General features: G+C 39.9%; 1 protein-coding gene across 2 annotated transcripts in view; it reads left to right on the top strand.

The window, feature by feature from the left end:
* The first annotated feature begins 782 nt into the window (after positions 1 to 782).
* ADGRF2 (adhesion G protein-coupled receptor F2) overlaps positions 783 to 20,392 on the top strand; it is a 42,952-nt gene continuing 23,342 nt past the window's right edge. The window contains exon 1 of one of the 2 annotated variants that reach the window (XM_032299636.1): positions 783 to 1,078. The gene's annotated coding sequence lies outside the window, so the exon portion shown is untranslated. The remainder of the gene's footprint in view (positions 1,079 to 20,392) is intronic. The other variant, XM_032299635.1, reaches the window with a different exon arrangement.

The following is a 20,392-nucleotide window of genomic DNA, read 5'->3' on the forward strand; positions in this document are numbered from 1 at the left end:
TTCCCATCTGAGGAGTAGACTTGAGTGGATTTTAAGAGAGGAGTATTCAGCCCTCAGGGCATTCACAAACCTAGAATTAGAGAAAAATAGCATTCATTATTAGAGAAAAGTAGTATTCACAGCAGCTGGGGACTTTCCCATCAGTCCCTGGTTACTTCCTAGAAGATCAAGACCAGCCAAGGAAACAAAATGAGGAAGGGAGAATGCTGGGATTAAAAAGATATGTCACTGACCATGTTGCTTTGTGAGAGTCTTTGTCCTTGTATCATTCAGTATAGGGTAGGTTATGCTGAGGTGACTAATAGCCCCCAACTCTCAGGGACTAAGAATAGTAAGAAGTAATCTTTTCCTATGGTCATCAAGTGTTAGCAGGAAACTCTGCTTATCATGGTCACTCAGGGACCCAGTCTGGTGAAGTAACCATTATTCTGAATTGCTGGTCACCGTGCAGAATTACTTAACATGGCCCCACTGACCACAAGGAAGTGAGGAATCATAATGCTACCTTGTGCTCTCAGGTGAGGACCAATAGGAACATCACCACCACAATCCTAGTTGGGAACCATACCACCATAGTCCTAGTGACCAGAAAGCCAGCCAGTACCAGAGCCCCAAGCATAGGCACTTGTGGTTTCCAAATCTTTAGGCTCAGACTGATTCGTAAGAACAAAGGAGCTACAGCCATGTATCATACATCCTGTGCTACCACCACAGTCTTGAATCCCTTGCCCAAGACAGGAGCGTTTGCTTTTTGTGAGAGTTTGTGTCTGTCACCTAGTGTGACTCATCCATTCTCCAGTGCTGTGCCCCTCCCACTGCAGGAGCTACTCCCATGCAGGACTTGTCTGTCAGGCTGCAGCACCCCTGCACATGGGGCTGACTGCCTGTGGGAGCGCAGAGCGCCCAGCCTGATTGCCTCAGCCTGAGGAGCTGCCGTTCGGTGCTAACCTGACTCTCATACGTACAAGAGCCCAGCCTGCTGATCTGTAGCAAGATATGACAGAGGAGAGCCACTAATGTCCACATCTCCAGCTGCCAGGGTGTGGGGCAAATTCGCCGGTGACTTTGGCCAGCCACAGTGAGTAGTTCCAGGTCCTCCTTCTCCTTCCAGTGACTTTCTTTGGAGAGGAATTTTAGAGATGAGCAGTCACTTATGAGTCTGTATTTGTGAGGCTTTGGTGATTTGGGGTTTAATTAGTAACATGTGTAGTCTATCAGTGAATTTATACAGTGAATAAGCAAACATACACAGTGAATAAGAAATTTGTTAACTTTGAGGCACTTTTTTATCATTATTTTCCCTCATCAGACCTTGTAATGTTTTATCTACAATTTTGGCTTATTATGAAAGTGTCACTAGCCTCAAATCCTTCTTGAAACTGAGGAATATTTTCATACCTTCTCAAAAAGTCCTGCACCAACGACCAACCTACGGCAATGAAAACTGTTGGCCTTACACATTCTTCTTCTCAGAAGAGACTTTCTCAAGAGGACAGTAAACTTTGAGGAGATTTCTCTCAGTTCTGAAGATTGTCTTCGTTGTGTTATTCTTTGTATTGCGGGGATATGGCTACACTCCCCGTCTTTTATACTATTTCTTAAAAGAGTGTAATTCATACTTTATTCTTTTCTTTTTTCTGAAAGATTCTGTCAGTCTCTGTTGAACGTGAGTTTTAAAAGTTTAGTTTTGCTTAAAAATGTTTATCCTGGCCAGGCGCAGTGGCTCACGCCTGAAATCCCAGCAGTTTGGGAGGCTGAGGTGGCAGATTACCTGAGGTCAGGAGTCCGAGACTAGTCTGGCCAACGTGGTGAAACCCCATCTCTACTAAAAATACAAAAAAATCAGCCGGGCATGTTGATGCGCACCTGTAATTCCAGCTACTCAGGAGGCTGAGGCTGGGGAATTGCTTGAACCAGGGAGGTAGAGGTTGCAGTGAGCCAAGATCACACCACTGCACTCCAGTCTGGGCAACAGAGGGAGACTCCATCTCAAAAAAAAAAAAAAAATGTTTTTCCTTTGGGTTTTGCCAAAATGTGTGTTTTTCCTTCTTTCTTCTTCTTCTTCCTTTTTGTTTCTAATAAGGCCCTGGACATTGTGGCTGCAGTCATTTCTCTGATATTTACTTCTGCTCTAACCCCTCCCTTCTGTCCCCGATGCCCTGTGCTCTAGTAATACAGGCCTCTTGCTTTTCCTTGTACGTATGCTCCTGGCTTCAGACCTTTGCATTGACTGTTTCTTCTGCCTGGAATTATCTTTCCCCAGTTATCTGCATAGTTTACTTAATTACCTTCTTCATGTTTTAGCTTATCCTGTTTAAAATTGCAACACTCCTACCTCCTTTCTCTCAACCTCCAATATTCCTGTTCCCGTTCTCTGCTTTATTTATTTCTTTCTTCCTGTAGGGCTTACTACCTTCTGACTTACTGCATTTTTACTTATTCATATAGATTCTGGGCTCACTACGAGCAGGGACTGCCGACTCATTTATTGCTGAATTCTTAGGACCTAGAATAGTGCTTGGCAGACAGTAGATTATTAATGATTACTTGCTGAATGAATTCAAGAAATTAACTAATCCTCTCTGGAACTGAGAGCTCTTTATTTTTATTTTTAAAATTTTATTTTATTATTATTTAAGTTCTGAGATACATGTGCAGAACAGGCAGGTTTGTTACATAGGTATACACATGCAATGGTGGTTTGCTACACCCATCAACCCGTAATCTACATTAGGTATTTCTCCTAATGCTATTCCTCCCCTAGCTACCCACCTCCCAACAGGCCCTGGTGTGTGATGTTCCCCTCCCTGTGTCCATGTGTTCTCATTGTTCAATTCCAAATTATGAGTGAGAACATGCGGTATTTGGTTTTCTGTTCCTGTGTTAGTTTGCTGAGAATGATGGTTTCCAGCTTCATTCATGTCCCTGCAAAGGACATGAACTCATCCTTTTTTATGGCTGCATAGTATTCCATGGTGTATATGTGCCACATTTTCTTTATCCAGCTTATCCTTGATGGGCATTTGGGTTGGTTCCAAGTCTTTGTGATTGTGAACAGTGCCACAATAAACATACATGTACATTTATCTTTATAGTAGAATGATTCATAATCCTTTGTGTATATACCCAGTAATGGGATTACTGGGTCAAATGGTATTTCTTGTTCTAGATCCTTGAGGAGTCACCACACTGTCTTCCACAATGGTTGAACTAATTTACACTCCCACCAACAGTCTAAAAGCATTCATATTTCTCCACATCCTCTCCAGCATCTGTTGTTTCCTGACTTTATAATGATTCTAACTGGCGTGAGATGGTATCTCATTATGGTTTTGATTTACATTTCTCTAATGACCAGTGATGATGAGCTTTTTTTCATGTTTGTGGGCTGCATAAATGTCTTCTTTTGAGAAGTGTCTGTTCATATTCTTTGCCCCCTTGTTGATGGGATTGTTCGTTTTTTACTTGTAAATTTGATTGAGTTCCTTGTTGATTCTGGATATTAGCCCTTTGTCAGATGGATAGATTGCAAAAATTTTCTCCTATTCTGTAGGTTGCTTGTTCACTCTGATGATAGTTCCTTTTGCTGTGCATTTTTTAGTTTAATTAGGTCCCATTTGTCAATTTTGGCATTTGTTGCCATTGCTTTTGGTGTTTTAGTCAATGAAGTCTTTGCCCATGCCTATGTCCTGAATGGTATTGCCTAGGTTTTCTTCTAGGGTTTTTATGGTTTTAGGCCTTATGTTTAAGTCTTTAATCCATCTGGAGTTAATTTTTGTATATGTTATAAGGAAGGGATCCAGTTTGAGTTTTCTGCCTATGGCTAGCCAGTTTTCCCAACACCATTTATTAAATAGGGAGTCCTTTCCCCATTGCTTGTTTTTGTCAGGTTTGTCAAAGATCAGATGGTTGTAGATGTTATTTTTGAGGCTTTTGTTCTGTTTCATTGGCCTGTATCTCTGTTTTGGTACCAGTACCATGCTCTTTTCGTTACTGTAATCTTGTAGTATAGTTTGAAGTCAGGTAGTGTGATACCTCCAGCTTTGTTCTTTTTGCTTAGAATTGTCTGGGCTATACAGGCTCTTTTTTGGTTTCAAGTGAAATATAAAGTAGTTTTTTCTAATTCTGTGAAAAAAATCAATGGTAGCTTGATGGGGATAGCATTGAATCTATAAATTACTTTGGGTAATATGGCCATTTTCCTGATATTGATTCTTTTTATCCTTGAGCATGGAATGTTTTTCCATTTGTTTGTGTCCTCTTTTATTTCCTTTAGCAGTAGTTTGTAGTTCTCCTTGAAGAGGTCCTTCACATCCCTTGTAAGTTGTATTCCTAGGTATTTTATTCTCTTTGTGGCAATTGTTAATGGGAGTTCACTCATCATTTGGCTCTCTGTCTGTTATTGGTTTATAAGAGTGCTTGTGATTTTGGCACACTGATTTTGTATCCTGAGACTTTGCTGAAGTTGCTTATCAGCTTTGAGAGAATGGGTTTTCTAAATATATAATCATGTCATCTGCAAACAGAGACAATTTGACTTCCTCTCTTCCTATTTGAATACCTTTATTTCTTTCCCTTGCCTGATTGCCCTGGCCAGAACTTCCAGTACTATGTTGAATAGGAGTGGAGAGAGAGGGCATACTTGTCTTGTGCCAGTTTTCAAAGGGAATGGTTCTAGCTTTTGCTCATTCGTTAGGATACTGGCTGTGGGTTTGCCATAAATAGCCCTTATTATTTTGAGACATGTTCCATGAATACCTAGTTTATTGAGAGTTTTTAGCATGAAGGGCTGTTGAATTTTATTGAAGGCCTTTTCTGCATCCATTGAGATAATCATGTGGTTTTTGTCATTTGTTCTGTTTACGTGAGAGATTACATTTATTGATTTGGTATGTTGAACCAGCCTTGCATCCCAAGGATGAAGCTGACTTGATGGTGGTGGATAAGCTGGATTTGGTTTGCCAGTATCTTATTGAGGATTTTCACATCAATGTTCATTAGGCATAGTGGCCTGAAATTTCAGTCTATCTATTTTTGGTTGGTCTTTTCAAAACACCAGCTCCTGGATTCATTGATTTTTTAGAGAGCCTTTCTTGTCTCTATCTCCTTCAGTTCTGCCCTGATCTTAGTTATTTCTTGTCTTCTGCTAGCTTTTGAATTTGTTTGCTTTTGCTTCTCTAGTCCTTTTAATTGTGATATTAGAATGTCGATTTTAGGTCTTTCTTGCTTTCTCTTTTGGGCATTTAGTGCTATAAATTTCCCTCTAAACACTATTTTGGCTGTGTCTCAGAGATCTGGTATGTTGTGTCTTTGTTCTCATTGGTTTCAAAGAGCTTATTTATTTCTGCCTTAATTTCGTTATTTACTCAGTAGTCATTCAGGAGCAGGTTGTTCAGTTTCCATGTAGTTGTGCAGTTTTGAGTGAGTTTCTTAACCCTGAGTTCTAATTTGATTGCACTGTGGTCTGAGAGACTGTTTGTTATGATTTCCATTCTTTTGCATTTGCTGAGGAGTGTTTTACTTCCAATTTTGTGGTCAGTTTTAGAATAAGTATGATGTGGTGCTGAGAATAATGCATATTCTGTTGATTTGGGTTGGAGAATTCTGTAGATGCCTATTAGGTCCCCTTGGTCCAGAGCTGAGTTCAAGACCTGAATATCCTTGTTACTTTTCTGTCTCATTGATCTGTCCAATATTGACAGCAGAGTGTTAAAGACTCTCACTATTATTGTGTGGGAGTCTAAGTTTCTTCGTAGGTCCCTAAGAACTTGCTTTACGAATCTGGGTGCTCCTGTATTGAGTGCATATATATTTAGGATAGTTAGTTGGCTCTTCTTGTTGCATTGATCCCTTTACCATTATGTAATGCCCTTTTCTGTCTTTTTTGATCTTTGTTGGTTTGAGGTCTGTTTTATTAGAGAGTACGATTGCAACTCCCGCTATTTTTTTTTTTTGCTTTCCATTCACTTGGTAAATATGCCTTTAACCCTTTGAGCCTGTGTGTTTCTTTTCACATGAGATGGGTCTCCTGAATACTTGGTATGAATGAGCATACCAATGGGTGTTGACTCTTTATCCAATTTGCCAGTCTATGTCTTTTAATTGGGGCATTTAGCTCATTTACATTTAAGGTTAATATTGTTATGTGTGAATTTGGTCCTGTCATTATGATGCTAGCTGGTTATTTTGCCCATTAGTTAATGCAGTTTCTTCATAGTGTCAATGGTCTTTACAATTTGGTACATCTTTGCAGTGGCTGGTACCAGTTGTTCCTTTCCATGTTTAGTGCTTTCTTCAGGAGCTCTTGTAAGGCAGGCCTGGTGGTGACAAAATCTCTCAGCATTTGCTTGTCCATAAAGGATTTTATTTTTCCTTCACTTATGAAACTTAGTTTGGCTGGATATGCAATTCTGGGTTGAAAATTATTTTCTTTAAGAATGATGAATATTGGTCCCCTACTCTCCTCTGGCTTGTAGTGTTTCTGCAGAGAGATCTGCTGTGAGTTTGATATGGGCTTCCCTTTGTGGGTAATCCGAACTTCTCTCTGGCTGCTCTTAACATATTTTAATTCATTTCAACCTTGGTGAATCTGGCAATTATGTGTCTTGGAGTTGCTCTTCTCAAGGATTAGCTTTGTGGTGCTCTGTGTATTTCCCGAATTTGAATGTTGGCCTGTCTTTCTAGGTTGGGGATATTGTCCTGGATAATATTGTGAAGTGTGTTTTCCAACTTGGTTTTATTCTCCCTATCACTTTCAGGTACACTAGTCACACGTAGGATTGGTCTTTTCACATAGTCGCTTGGAGGCTTTGTTTCTTTTCATTCTTTTTTCTCAATCTTGTCCTCACACTTTATTTCATTAAGTTGATTTTCAATCACTGACACCCTTTCTTTTGCTTGATCGGTTTGGCTATTGATTTCCCTCTTAAAGTGAACTTACAGATAAAAGAGAGAGGCTTGAATTTTTCTCATATTACTTTTGGTATATTACATTTCCTCTTTCAAAATTCATAGCCCTATAGTTTGGAAAAATCCACTTATTGGTAGCTCAGATACGTAACTTCAAATATATTTCTAGGCAAGTGGTTAGCCTTAAAATACCACAACGTTTGTTCTTTATGTCATTAGGGATGGTATCCTAAAATCATATAGCTACAATCCCATTCTAACAATATTTGCATAATACAGAGTTACAACAACACTATCTTCTTTAGAAAAATGAATAGAAACTTGTAAACAGAAATCAGAACTCTTATTCACAGATAATGAGATCAGGGTATAGCCCAAGTTGAGGTAACTGGTGGCTCTTTCTAAAATTGGACATGGGAGGAGAGCACAAGGGTTGTCAGTGGAAGTCATGTGCCCTGGGTTCAAGCATTAATGGGGTGCAGTTCCTATAGAGAATAATATTTCTAAATATATCTAAAAGGTAATAGAACAACTGAAAATAAGTCTTCTTTATCATCAGCACGTTTTGGTAATTCTAACCCATGTCAGTGATATGGGTCAGTGATACGGGCAGACCAGGCCCATGTCCACCTTCCCCCCTTGGTACTGCTGTTGTGTGTGTGATATTTGACTTAATTCACTAGTGGGAAACAGTCTACCTTAGGAGACAGTGGCTACTTCCAAAAAACCATAGTTTAGCACGTGGTCTATTAGTCCCATTATATTGGGAATTGATGGCTTCTGGGTTTGTTATTTTTATATATTTCTCTTAACATAAAAGCCATCTCTCAGGTCAGTAAAACCTCAGATTTTATTTTTATTTAGGGGTGAGGCTATAGAAACTACTGCCTCTGCATATTATCCCTGAGTCTTTTGACTGCAATGAACAACTCCTTAGCTAAAGCTCCAAAGGTGATTTTATTTTAATAATACTTGGAGATCTCATAGAACCCAGGGCGTAAGACACAGGGGCCTGAGTGGCCTCAGGACTCTCTTTGTGATCTTTGCCCATCTTGGTGCATCTGCTTCCTTTTGCTCTGTCCTTCTTTCTACAGTTGGGTTGTTCTCAATCACATATTAATATCACCTAGAGTTTTTCCTCACTTCTGATATTAATATCACCTGTAGAATTTAAAAGACCACTTATCCTAAATGTTAACAGCACAGTCTAGGTGAAGGGATATGTAAGTGTTCACTGTTCTATTCTTTCAATTTTTCAGTGATAATTAAATTATTTAAGATAAAAAGTTTGGAGCAACATATTAGTGTCTGAACCTCACCCTCAGAAATTCTGACTTCAGTGGTTCTGAAGTGGGGCCCAGGCGCTAGTGTATTTTAAAAGCTCCTCTGGGAATCCCAATATGTTACTGCCATGGATTGCTGGGTTTCTTAGCTTCTCTCGGCAAAGAGAGTGAGTCCCATCTCTTTTCTCTTGTCCAAATTTCAAAATTCCTAATGTGAGGATGGATGGGTCCAGTTGGATCAGCTACCATCCCCTAATGCAGTCAACTCTGGTCAGGTATAACATTCAGCTGGCTGCACACACGGGAAACATGGACAGGGTGAGCATTTTCCAGATAGGCATGGATGGGCTGAGGGGGTGGTTATGGAAATAAATGTAATAATGATAATAGGAGTCCAGTGTATTCCTCCAACAGAAATGCCAAGTGAGTCCTGAATTGCTGAATTTGAGAACATCTGGCTGTTGATAAGACAAAGCCATTGCTTATTATGATGGCTGTTTTTTCAAATTATATCTATTTTAAAAGAATGAAATAACAGAGAATTGGTCTTTGTTAATTTGAAAGGTACGTAGTGCAAAATAGAAATTAAATATATTTGATAAGAAAAACAAAATTCCTATCCATATTAAAGTAGGAACTTGTAAAAGTTGCTCTTCATTAGTTGATGTATATTAGCAAATACTATGAAGGTCACTGCTGACATAATGTTCTAGTTGGAGCAGATATAAATTTTATCTCATAACACATCTGGTTTTTAAAATATCACACTTCCTCAAAGATTCTAAATCAGTTATAAATCAGTTAATAGGACGAGAACTCGCTACCACCCTTTGATTTCCTACAAATAGTTTTGCAGGAAATTCCATCTTGGTATTGTGTTTGGAGAGGCTATCTCCTGCCAAGGATCTGGTAAGAATTCTGAGAGTCTAAAGCAGTCTCAAGTCATCATTGCAGCTGGAGGAGAGTGGCACTATCCCTTCTGTGCAAGCTTGGGCACAGAGAGATTTTATGATGGTCTTTAATGCCTTGGCTCTAAAAATTCAGTTCTCCCCACACATTGAGTCACCATGAATATCTTCTCACTTCTACAGGCATGGGTGGTATAGGAGCTGATACCTAGGGAGTTTGTATAACCTCTTCCCTTTCTCATACAAGGAGGAAAACTCTTCTTCCTTGCCCCAAATCCTTATTTTTTTCCCAGTATTTGGAACACCGCTTAGGCCAGGTGTTTATACAAGAACAAAAGCCTGGGCGGGAATTGAGTTTTGGGTACTTAGGAATTTCTTCTTTGGTTGTGTATCACAAAAGCCTTTAATAATCCTTTGAGGTAGAGAGTTCAGGACTTAAAAAATAATGTTCAGAGAAGATACCTCTTCATTGGCCCATTCTTCTATAGCAATCAGACAGACAGACAGAAACACACACACACACACACACACACACACACACACACACACACACACGATTTTAAGAGATGACCCAGATACTGGTATCCATGCCCATGCCCAGAGCTGCTCCGGAGGGCTGTGAATCGTGTGCTTTGGTGGGGAGGAACTGCTAAGGAAAGACAGGAGAGGCCTAATGCTGATGCCAAATGCCCAAGTCGTGACATGTTTTCAGCTGGTTCCTAAAGGAGAACTGAGCTTCCTGCAGCAAGAACTGGGCTTTGGGAGACAGAAGTTCTGTGAGTTCTGAAGGAATCAGAGCAAGAAGAGAGAGAAGGAACAGCACAGAATGAGGGACGGGCAGTTTGCCATACCTCTGAGAAGTGGTGGAGACCAGGCCTGACCCAGGTAGAGAGTCTTTGGCCATTGAGAAAACAAAGAATCCGTGCAATGTACGTGGACCTGGCTACCAGAAAGGAGAGTGGCACACGGCTATTTTGGTGTGGGCAAAGCAGGGCTGAATACTGATGCCCAAAGGCCAGCAATGATTATACATCTCAGCAGAAGCTACCACCATGGAGACTTCATCTGTGGATGTCTTTCTCCTGATACCTGAATGTCATTCCAGGAGAGAAAGAAAGAGGAATAGAAGGAGGAAATTCTGAACGGATCACAAGAGACCTAGTTTAAACTGAAAGTCTATGTGTTACCTTGCATGGGTTATAATGCAAAAAAAAAAAAAAAAAAAAGAAATAAAGCAAAAACAAAAACAAACATTTGCATTTGTGCCTCCATAGATTCATGGCTGCTAGACACAGTCATGATCTGTGTGTGTACTTGTTTTAAGTTTAGACTTTAAGTATGGATTCTTATTTGGTTTATTCAAATGGCCATGCCTTCCTTCAACATGCTGGCTATGCCTCTGAAATGCTCTCTTTTCCTGAGCCTCTGTGTCTCAGTTCTCCTTTAGTGCTGTTCTTTTGGAATCTCATGCCAGAAAAGCCATTTCAAAATTTCTTTGGTGCAAAACTCTGTTCCTGCTCAAGAACCAAACTGTAAACAAGTCACCCTTTGAATAGAAACACTGATAACCTTGACCATTTTCTCATTTGTTTAGCTATCCAGAATGAGAGTAAAATACAGTATTTTCAGACATACCAAGATTAAGAGAGTTCTCAACCACAGTTGTTCATTTAAAAAGTTGGAAAGGATACATTCCAGCAAGAAGTAAAGCAAATACAGAGAAAAGAGATGTAATACTAGCAAGAATGTAAAAAGTAAGGACCAAAGGAGGAAATGCAGCTTCAATATGGAGAACTCGAAAGGATGGAAATATCTTTTGGTTTTAGGAGTTAGGTAGCCCCTTATTTTCATATTGCTTTTCACTCTTGAACATCCATTTGGGGGCATTTTAATCTCTTCATTTATAAAGTAATTAATGACAAATAGTGATTCATAATTCTCCTATATCTATGTCTACTGAAAGAGAGAGAGAGCATGCCCAACATGGGCTGGAGCTAAAACTCATAAATAATCTGAAACTCCAACTTGCAAAATGCTTTTAAATGATCACTGATTGGGTGAGCATACATATTTTAGTGTACTTGTTTAAGCCACTGAGGCAAGAGGTCCACATTTTTAATCCTTCTACTGCCATGTGATCAGAGTAGAGACACTACCTAAAATTTCTCACTTCAATATCCTCATTTTGTCAAAAAGGAAATAATTATTACTCATCAATGAGCACAGTTATTATAGTTCATACTATGTAAACATTCAAATTTAAAGTTTTTAGAAACATATATAGGTCAGAAATCATTCCTTTGAGATGAACTGTTATAAGCTATCCATGACAACTTGTTATACATGCAAATATATATTTGCATGTATTTTTAGAACTATTATGTATTTATGTTGGGCGTTCTCATTTCCAAGTCTTCACTCATGTGAATGATGTAATGCTGGGGTGCTTTTGCAGAAGTAGAAGGCATCATGACACAATGTGTCCTACAGTTGTGATAGCCACATGGCTTTTATAGAGAAAGCAAGATGAAGTCTACTGAAATATGAACAATAGAAGTGCTTCAGGAAAAAATTTGCATAATGAAAATACACATATCTCAAAACAAATATTTCAGGCTAAATGCTACCTAAATATCAGCTTAACTCCCTTATTTTTCTGTTTCCAGACTTGCTCCTACTTCTCTATTTCACCTCCTTATTAACAGCTTCAAAACAGTTTAAAAACATCAATATCATCATCTCTTTCTGCTACCTTTTCACATATGCTTTCCCCTCACAAACTATTGCCTTTTTCTCCAAGCTTAATAATAGCCTCTGCTCTTCACTCCTCCCTCTTGCTCATTTGGACATCAGGTCTCATCTTTTCTTCTTTGTATCCATCTCCCTGCCATTGCCTCGGTTTGGGTCCTTGTTATTTTCCACCTGGACTAAGGAATGGCTTCTTCACTGATGTCCCGGTTCTGGCCTCTGCCTTCTGACTCACCCACTGAATTGTTGGCAAAATAATCTTTCTAAAATGAAATCTGATTGTGCCATTAAAATATTTCTGCTGGATTACCTCTAATCTTCACTTTATATTGATACTTTTATGTTGGGTTCATTGACACAAGCTCTGCTTCTTTTTTTTTTCTTCAAAACACTTCTCTGTAATATGTTCACATTGTAGGATGCATCGCCTTTTATTTTGCTCATGTGTAAATTACTCTGATGCACAGTAGGTGACTTCTTGACTCCGCTGTCTCCATATCTGACACTACTTCATTCTTTACCAGGATAACGTTTGAGGTCTGGGTATTTTGTGCTCTATCTACTTTTCTGCAATATATGGGAAGAGCAGGAACAAGAGGAGCTCTGCAGCAGCACTGACACCTGGTATACTGGGCAAGCTCCCAGGAACAAATAGCCAGCATTCTCAACTCTATTGAGTTGAGATCCTATTGGGATCCTATTGAGGAAAATCCTATTGGATTTTCCTGAAAAAGATTTAGCTGAAAAGAAGAAACTGAAGTGAATTTAATGAAGAGTTTTTTTTTTTTTTTAAATAAAGATATAGGCAGGGCTAAAGGACCCAACAAGGCAAGCAACAGGATGCTGCAGGAGTGGAAAGCCATCGTGATCTGTAGGTGGGAGGGGGGAAGGGTGGGGGGGTGGGAGGGGGACAGCCCAGAGAAGGGAATTACTAGAGCCAGGTGCCAACTGAGGCATGAGAGAGAATGCCTAACAGGAACTGCAGTCAGAGAAAAGCAGCCACTTCCAGGAATGTGACCATGCAGGGAGAGAGAATGAATACCTCTCCTCATCTCTGTATCCTCCCACTCTCTAATCTCCTGCCAATGACTCCCATTGGAATATTCCAGCTGGAAGCCAGAGTCAAGACAGTCTGCAGAAGCCAGCTTCTTGGGGCAGAGAGTACGATGTGGAAGAACACAGAATAACTCCAATGGGTGATAGGGGGCAAATGGGGGCAACCCACTCACCTGGGCTCAGTTCTCTGATATTGAGATTTTGTTAAATGCATACATAGTATCAGGTTTACTCCATTTTCGTGGGCTGTATGTGCCAATGGCAGACGTCTTAAGGTTCTGGGTTGGTTCTTTGACTCCAGGTATAGCCCTAGAGTCTTCATTTCAACCAGAAAGAGGCAGTTCCACTGTTCCCTCTCCCCATTTCACAATGTATCCCTAACATCCAATTCTCAAATCTATCAGTTAGATGTGGAAAAACAAAATAATTGTTATATTTTGCTTCTTTCTAGATTTCTAGGTATTAGTGACATTTCTGAAGATTTTGTCTACTCTGTAGTATAGTTATGGGGAACAGAAAAAGAGAAAAAACTTTAGGATCTGTGCTCTGCTACTACCCTCCACTCCATTTCAGAATTTTTGATTTCTTTCCTTTAATAGTTTTGGATTGTCTCTTTTCTCATTTTGTTACAACTAAAGTGATTTCAATGTTTTGTTAGATGCTGAAAATTTTCTATAATTTATTACCAGGTGGGTGAGAAATTCCACTAGCGTTTTTCTACGGATGAGCATCTGATAGGCTGCTTTTCTTATTCATATTATAAAATAATATAATAATATTTGATAATATAATACTGCTGTCTCATACTAATATATTATCAAAGTACTTCATAAAGGTCCTTAATGTTTGCATAATATTTATATAGATTTATAATAGTTTATTATCCACTTTATTATTGTTTGTCATCTATGCTGTTTCCATATTCTTTTTTTGCTACTCTGTATACAACTGCCATCAGCAGCTTTATACCTTTTGCTTTTTTCTGTGCTTCAAGTTATTTCTATATGACACAGTTGTAGAAGTACCATAAGTGCCATAAAAGTTTGGCTTTGCCTGGTCATTTAAAGTTCCTTACCCAGTTTTGTATATTTTCCTAGTTTCCTGGCAGCCTCTGACAGTCAGATGAAATTCTTTGGTTTTTTGGTGAGTCACAAGGTGGATGAGTCTCGGGCACACCTTCACCAAGTGCCGGACACAGATGCCAACTGTACATGCTCATCCTTATTTACTGTTTGTATTTCAGATGTGAGTCACCATCTATTACCCGACGTCACTTGGAACCTGCATGCATAAATGGAAAGCGTCCAATGCAAAAGTTTTAGAGAAGCTAACCCTAACAGGAACCAATGAACATGATTTAAAGTTTTTTTTTTTTTTTTCCAGATTCTCACTCTGTTTCCCAGGCTGTAGTGTAGTGGCATGATCTTGGCTCACTGAAACTTCCATTTCCTGAGCTCAAATGATCCTCCAGCCTCAGCCTCCTGAGTAGCTGGGATTGCAGGCATGAGCCACCATGCATGGCTATTTTTTGTATTTTTTATAGAGACAGGGTTTTGCCATGTTGTCCAGGCTGGTCTTGAACTCCTGAACTGAAAGTGATCCACCCCCCTCCCCCTCCCAAAGTTCTGGGATTACAGGCATGAGCTACTGCACCCAGCCAATTTATAGTTTAAAAAACTGGGATTCTGGAGACAACTGAGGACTTCTCCAAACATGAGTAGGTAGTTCTGGAACATGGAGAGTCAGCCTGATTGTCAAAAATTTGATCTACTGACCTGAGGTAATGCCTGTATTTTCTACTGCTGGAGAGGCTGCCTCTGAAAATCCCTGTTAAAATGTACACTTGGGATGATGAAAACCGCATCTTTAGTCTTCTTCTCCTTCCCCCTTCTTCTTATTTCTTCCATTTTTCCCTCTCCCTCTCTTTCTCCCTCCCCTTCTCCTTCTTTTCTTCCTTTTTCCCTTCCTTTTTCTCCTTCTTCTTTCTTCCTCCTCCTCCCTCCTTCCTTCCCCCCCCCTTCCCCTCCTCCTCCTCTGCTTCTTATTCTTCTCTTCCCCTTCCCCTCCCGCTTAATGAAGAATTTTGTTTTTTTTTTTTTTTTTTTTAAACAAAGGTATAGGCAGGGCTAAAGGACCCAACAAGGCAAGCAACAGGGAGCTGCAGGAGTGGAAAGACATTGTGATCCATAGGCCTGAAGAGGCAGGAGGCCAGAGGAGGGAATTACTTACCCTTCCCCCCTCCCTCCTCCCTCTCCCCCTCCTCCCATTACCTCCCCCTTCCCATCCACTTCCCCTCCTCCCCTTTCTCCCGTCCCCCCCTTTCCTCCCTCTCCCCCCTCCCTCTCCTGCTCCCCTCCTCCTCTCCTCCCCTCCCCCTCCTCCCATCCCCCTTCCTCCTCCCCCTCCATCTCTCCTTTCCCCTTTCCCTCCTCTCTCTCCCCGTCCTTCCATCTTCCTCCCCTCCTCCCATTCACCTCCATCTCCCCTCCTCCTCCTTCCCTTTCTCCTCCTCCTCCTCCTCCTCCTCCTTCTTCTTCTTCTTCTTGTTTTTGCTAGAGAAGATGACCAGCCCTTTGCCTGTCCATTGAGGACAGACAGGAGTACCTGGAAAGTATGATATAGTTAAAAGAGCCTTGAATCAGGAGTCAAAAGAGAATCTGATTCTTCCAATAACTTGAGGTATGACCTTGAGAAAACCACTTAACATCCGAATCACAAATTCATCTTTGATGAAAGAGGAAAAATTATACCTTCTATGCCTACCTCACAAAACTATTTTGACATCAAGATGAAAGTTACACAAGCATAACTCATTTTACTGCATTTTGCTTTATTGCAATTTATAGATATTGCATTATTTTTATTTTATTTTTTACGAATTAAAGGTTTGTGGTAACCATGCATTAAGCATGTCTACTGGTGTCATTTTTCCAATAGCATGTGCTCACTTAGTGTCTCTATGTCACATTTAGGTCATTCTTATATTTCAAACTTTTTCATATTATATCTGTTATGGTGATCATTGAACAGTGATCATTTATGTTACTATTGTAATTGTTTTGGGGTGCCACAAACACCCATATTAGCCGGTGAACTTAAGATTGTGTGTATTCTGACTGCTCCACTGGCCAGCTATCTCTCACCCTATCCTGAGGCCTCACTATCCCCTGAGACACAACAATATTAAAATTAGGCCAATTAATAACAGTCCTACCAGTTGGCTGGGTCCAAGTAAGAGAATCACAATCTCACCTTTGGGCTGTGTCAAGAAATAAGAATCACAATCCCACCTGATGGCTCCGTCTAGGCTGGAGAGGCACAATCTTTTCTGCGACCCTTGTCCATGTATGAGTTTCACAATCTTACCTGTTGATTAGGTCCAAATGTTAGAGTCAACATCTCTCCTGTTGGCTGGGTCCAGGGAAAGGAATAACAATCTCACCTTTGGTCTGGGTCCAGAAATGAGAATCACAATCCCTCCTGTGAGACTGGTGTTACTGTGGGAACACTTCTAAGTGTGCATGTGAAAGGAAGAGTTGCTTGTCCCTCACTTTAAATCAAAAGGTAGAAAGAATTAACCTTAATGAGGAAGACATGTTGAAGCTGAGACAGGCTGAAAGCTAGGCTTCTTGGGCCAAACAGTTAGCCGGCTTGTAGTTGCTAAGAAAATGTTCTTGGAGGAAATTGAAAGTGATGCTCTAGGGAACACTTGAACGATAAGAATGCAAAACAGACTTACTGCTATGGGGAAAGTCTGAAAGATCTAGATAGATCAAACCAGCCACAACATTCCCTTAAACCAAAGTCTAATCCAGAGCAAGGTTCTAACTCTCTGCAATTCTATGAAGGCTGAGAGAAGTGAGGAAGCTGCAAAAGAGAAATCTGAAGCTAGCAGAGGCTGGTTCATGAGGTTTAAGGAAAGAATCCATTTCCATAACATGAAAATGCAAGGTGAGGCAGCAAGTGCTGATAGGGAAGCTGCAGCCAGCTAACCAGAAGATCTGGATGAAGGTGGCTACACTGAATAATGAATTTTCAATGGAGACAAAAGAGCCTTCTATTGAAGAAGATGACATCTTGGACTTTCATAGCTGAAGAGAATTCAGTGACTGGTCTCAAAACTTCAAAGGACAGGCTGACTCTCTTGTTGGGGGCTAATGCAGTTGATGACTTTGCATAGAAGCCAATGCTCATTTAGCATTCTGAAAATTCTAGGGCCCTTAAGAATTATGCTAAATCTGCAATGCTTACACTCTATAATTATATGGAATAACAAAACCTGGATGATAGCACATCTGTTTATAGCATGGTTTACTGAATATTTAAGCCCAGTGTTGAGATCTTCTGCTCAGGTGAAAAGATTCCTTTCAAAATATTACAGCTCATAGCAATGAACAATGCATTTGGTCACTCATAGAGCTCTGATGAAAATGTACAAGGAGATTAATGTTACTTTTATGCCTGCTAAGATAATGCATTCTGTAGCCCATGAATTAAGGAGTCATTTTGACTTTAAAGTCTTATTTAAGAAATACATTTTGTAAGTCTATAGCTGCCATAGACAGTGATTCCTCTGATAGATCTAGGCAAAGTACATTGAAAATCTTCTTCAAAGTATTTGTCATTTTATCTTATTTTATTTTTGAAACAGAGTTTTGTTCTTGTTGCCCAGATTATGTGCAATGGTGCGATCTGCCTCCCAAGTTCAAGTGATTCTCCTGCCTCAGCCTCCCAAATAGCTGGGATTACAGGCACCCAAAGCCATACCCAGATTTTTTTTTTTTTAAAGTAGAGACAGCATTTCACCATGTTGGCCAGGCTGGTCTCAAACTCCTCACCTCTGGTGATTGCCCATTTGGCCTTCCAAAGTGCTGGGATTACAGGTATGAGCCACTGCACCTGGCAGATTGGCATTTTAGATGCCGTTAAGAATATTCATGATTCATTGGAGGACATCAAAATATCAACATTAATTGGAGTTTGAAACAAGTTGATTCCAACCCTCATGAATGACTTTGAGGGTTTAAGACTTCAGTGGAGGGAGACAGTAATGTAAAAGCAGTGGTGAAACTAACAAGAGAATTAGAATTAGAAGTGAAGCATGAAGATATGACTGAATTGCTGCAACCCCATTAAAAACTTTAGTAGATGAGAAGTTGCTTCTTATGGATCAGAAAAGGAAGCAGTTTCTTGAGGTGGAATCTACTGCTGGTGAAGATGCCGTGAACATTGTCAAAATGTCAACAAAGAATTTAGAATATTACATTATTAGTTGATAAAGCAACAGAAGGGTTTCAGAGGATTGACTCCAATTTTAAAAGAAGTTCTGCTATCAAACAACGTAACATGCTACAGAGAACTCTTTAATGAAAAGAAGAGTCAATCAATGTGGCAAACATCGCTGTGGTCATATTTTAAGAAATTGCTTTAGCCACTCCAATCTTTAGCAACCACCACTATGATCAATCAGCAGTCATCAACATTGAGGCAAGACTTTCCACCAGGAAAAAGATTAAAACATGCTGAAGGCTCAGATGATTGTTAACAATTTTTAGCAATAAAATATTTTTAAGGAAGATATGTACTTTTTAAAGACATAATGCTATTGTTGCACACTTAATAGACAACAGTATAGTGTACTCATAACTTTTACACTAGGAAACCAAAAAATTCTTTTGACTTGTTTTATTGCAATCTTACATTATTATGGTGGTCTGGAACTGAACGTACAGAATCTCCTAGGTATGCCAGTATGTGAAAATGCTCTGAAAAAATTAAACCCTATTCAAAGATCAGCTCTTTCACCAAGATCGCAGCACTGCACTCCAGTCTGGGTGACAGAACAAAACTGAGTCTCAGAAAAAAAAAAAGACCCAAACAAACTAACAAAAAACCCCAAAGATCAGCTCTTTCTTATTTTAAACAAGACATATGACATACTTAAAAAAAAAAGTGACCAGGTACAGTGGCTCACGCCTGTAATCCCAGCACTTTGGGAGGCTGAGGTGGGTGGATCACAAGATCAGAAAATTGGGACCATCTGGCTAACACAGTGAAAGCCCGTCCCTACTAAAAGTACAAAAAATTAGCTGGGTGTGGTGGTGCACACCTGTAGTCCCAGCTACTTGAGAGGCTGAGGCAGGAGAATCGCTTGAACCCGGGAAGCAGAGGTTGCAGTGAGCCGAGATCGCGTCACTGCACTCCAGCCTGGGCGATAAGAGCGATACTCTGTCTCAAAAAAAAAAAAAAAAAGTTGCAGATCTGGGTTCCTAAAGAGTAAACAGACAACAACTGTTTTGTTTTTCATTTCCCTTTCATAATGTCTGTATTCAGGCAGGAGGGATGGATTAAAGGGAAAGCAGTGGGATGGTTAATGACAGACACTGAGATCTTCCACTCCTGAGATCATCTGAAGTGAATACCCACCTTCTGTCTGGGAATTTCTACAGCACTTTATGAAATCTCACTTGAAATCTCAGTAATTCATTGCAAAGCCTAATTATGCGAGTAGCGGCCGCAGACTGTCAGCTTACCAAGCTGTTGATGGAAATCCTCCTGGTTGGCTGATAAAGTTCTGTCTGGAGGTTTATTTACCTTTTGATTACTGTGATTCGTGACTTCTATTTTAATACTTTTTTCTTTTTTCTTAAGGCAGAGGAGTTTAAGTTGTAGACTTTTTAAAATTTCTTTGCAAAATTGTCATAAAATTGCTTGTCTCCATTGCTTTGTGTGTGTGCGCATGTGTGTGTGTGTGTGTGTGTGTGTGTGTGTGTGTGTATTTTTCAGTCAAGCAAATGTTTTTTTTCTAAAGGAGCCAAACACCAAACATGTTCCAGCCTGTAGCTCAGATGTTTTCCTTTTGCCTGGTTTGTCTTACATTCAGGAGCTGGGCCTGTGGTCAGTCAACCCTATGGCTTTTAGGTAGAGAAATTCTGTATAGAAACAGGAAGAGATATTCTGAAATGAAATTGCAAACAAAGATGAGACTCGATTTGTGGAATCTGTAATTTTGGAATGTTTCCTGTCATGCTGATTTGATCGGCTTTGATTCTTAGAGCCTTACAGTCTCTAGGGAGAAAGCCCCAGTCCAACTTCCCAGACCCTCAGGTATGCCTCAGATCTCTCATACTGTAAATTCCTGGAGCTGTGAGGGGCTGTGGGAAGGAAGCCATCCTTGTTTTGGTTGTTAGGGCATTGCTCAGACATACATACATAAGGGACTCATTTTTTGCTTGTTGAACAAACACATAGATTAACATCTTAAGTACCTTCTTCAGTTTTGGAAAGCAGACAGCAGAGAATGGGTTGGAGGGTTAGAAATGTTATTTCTTTACAGATCCAGCCATCCTACTGGTATACTTTGCTGTTCCTCTTTTTGCTCCACCCTCCCCGCCTTTTTTTCAAAATAAGGGAGAGAGAAAACAGTTTCTTAATTTTTATTTAAAAAAAATTCTAATACTTTTATATTTGGCATTTTTCACCTTAGGA

The sequence above is a fragment of the Sapajus apella genome, unplaced genomic scaffold (genome assembly GCF_009761245.1).
Source record: "Sapajus apella isolate SASKATOON/1434 unplaced genomic scaffold, GSC_monkey_1.0 scaffold41, whole genome shotgun sequence".
Taxonomy (NCBI): Eukaryota; Metazoa; Chordata; class Mammalia; order Primates; family Cebidae; genus Sapajus; species Sapajus apella.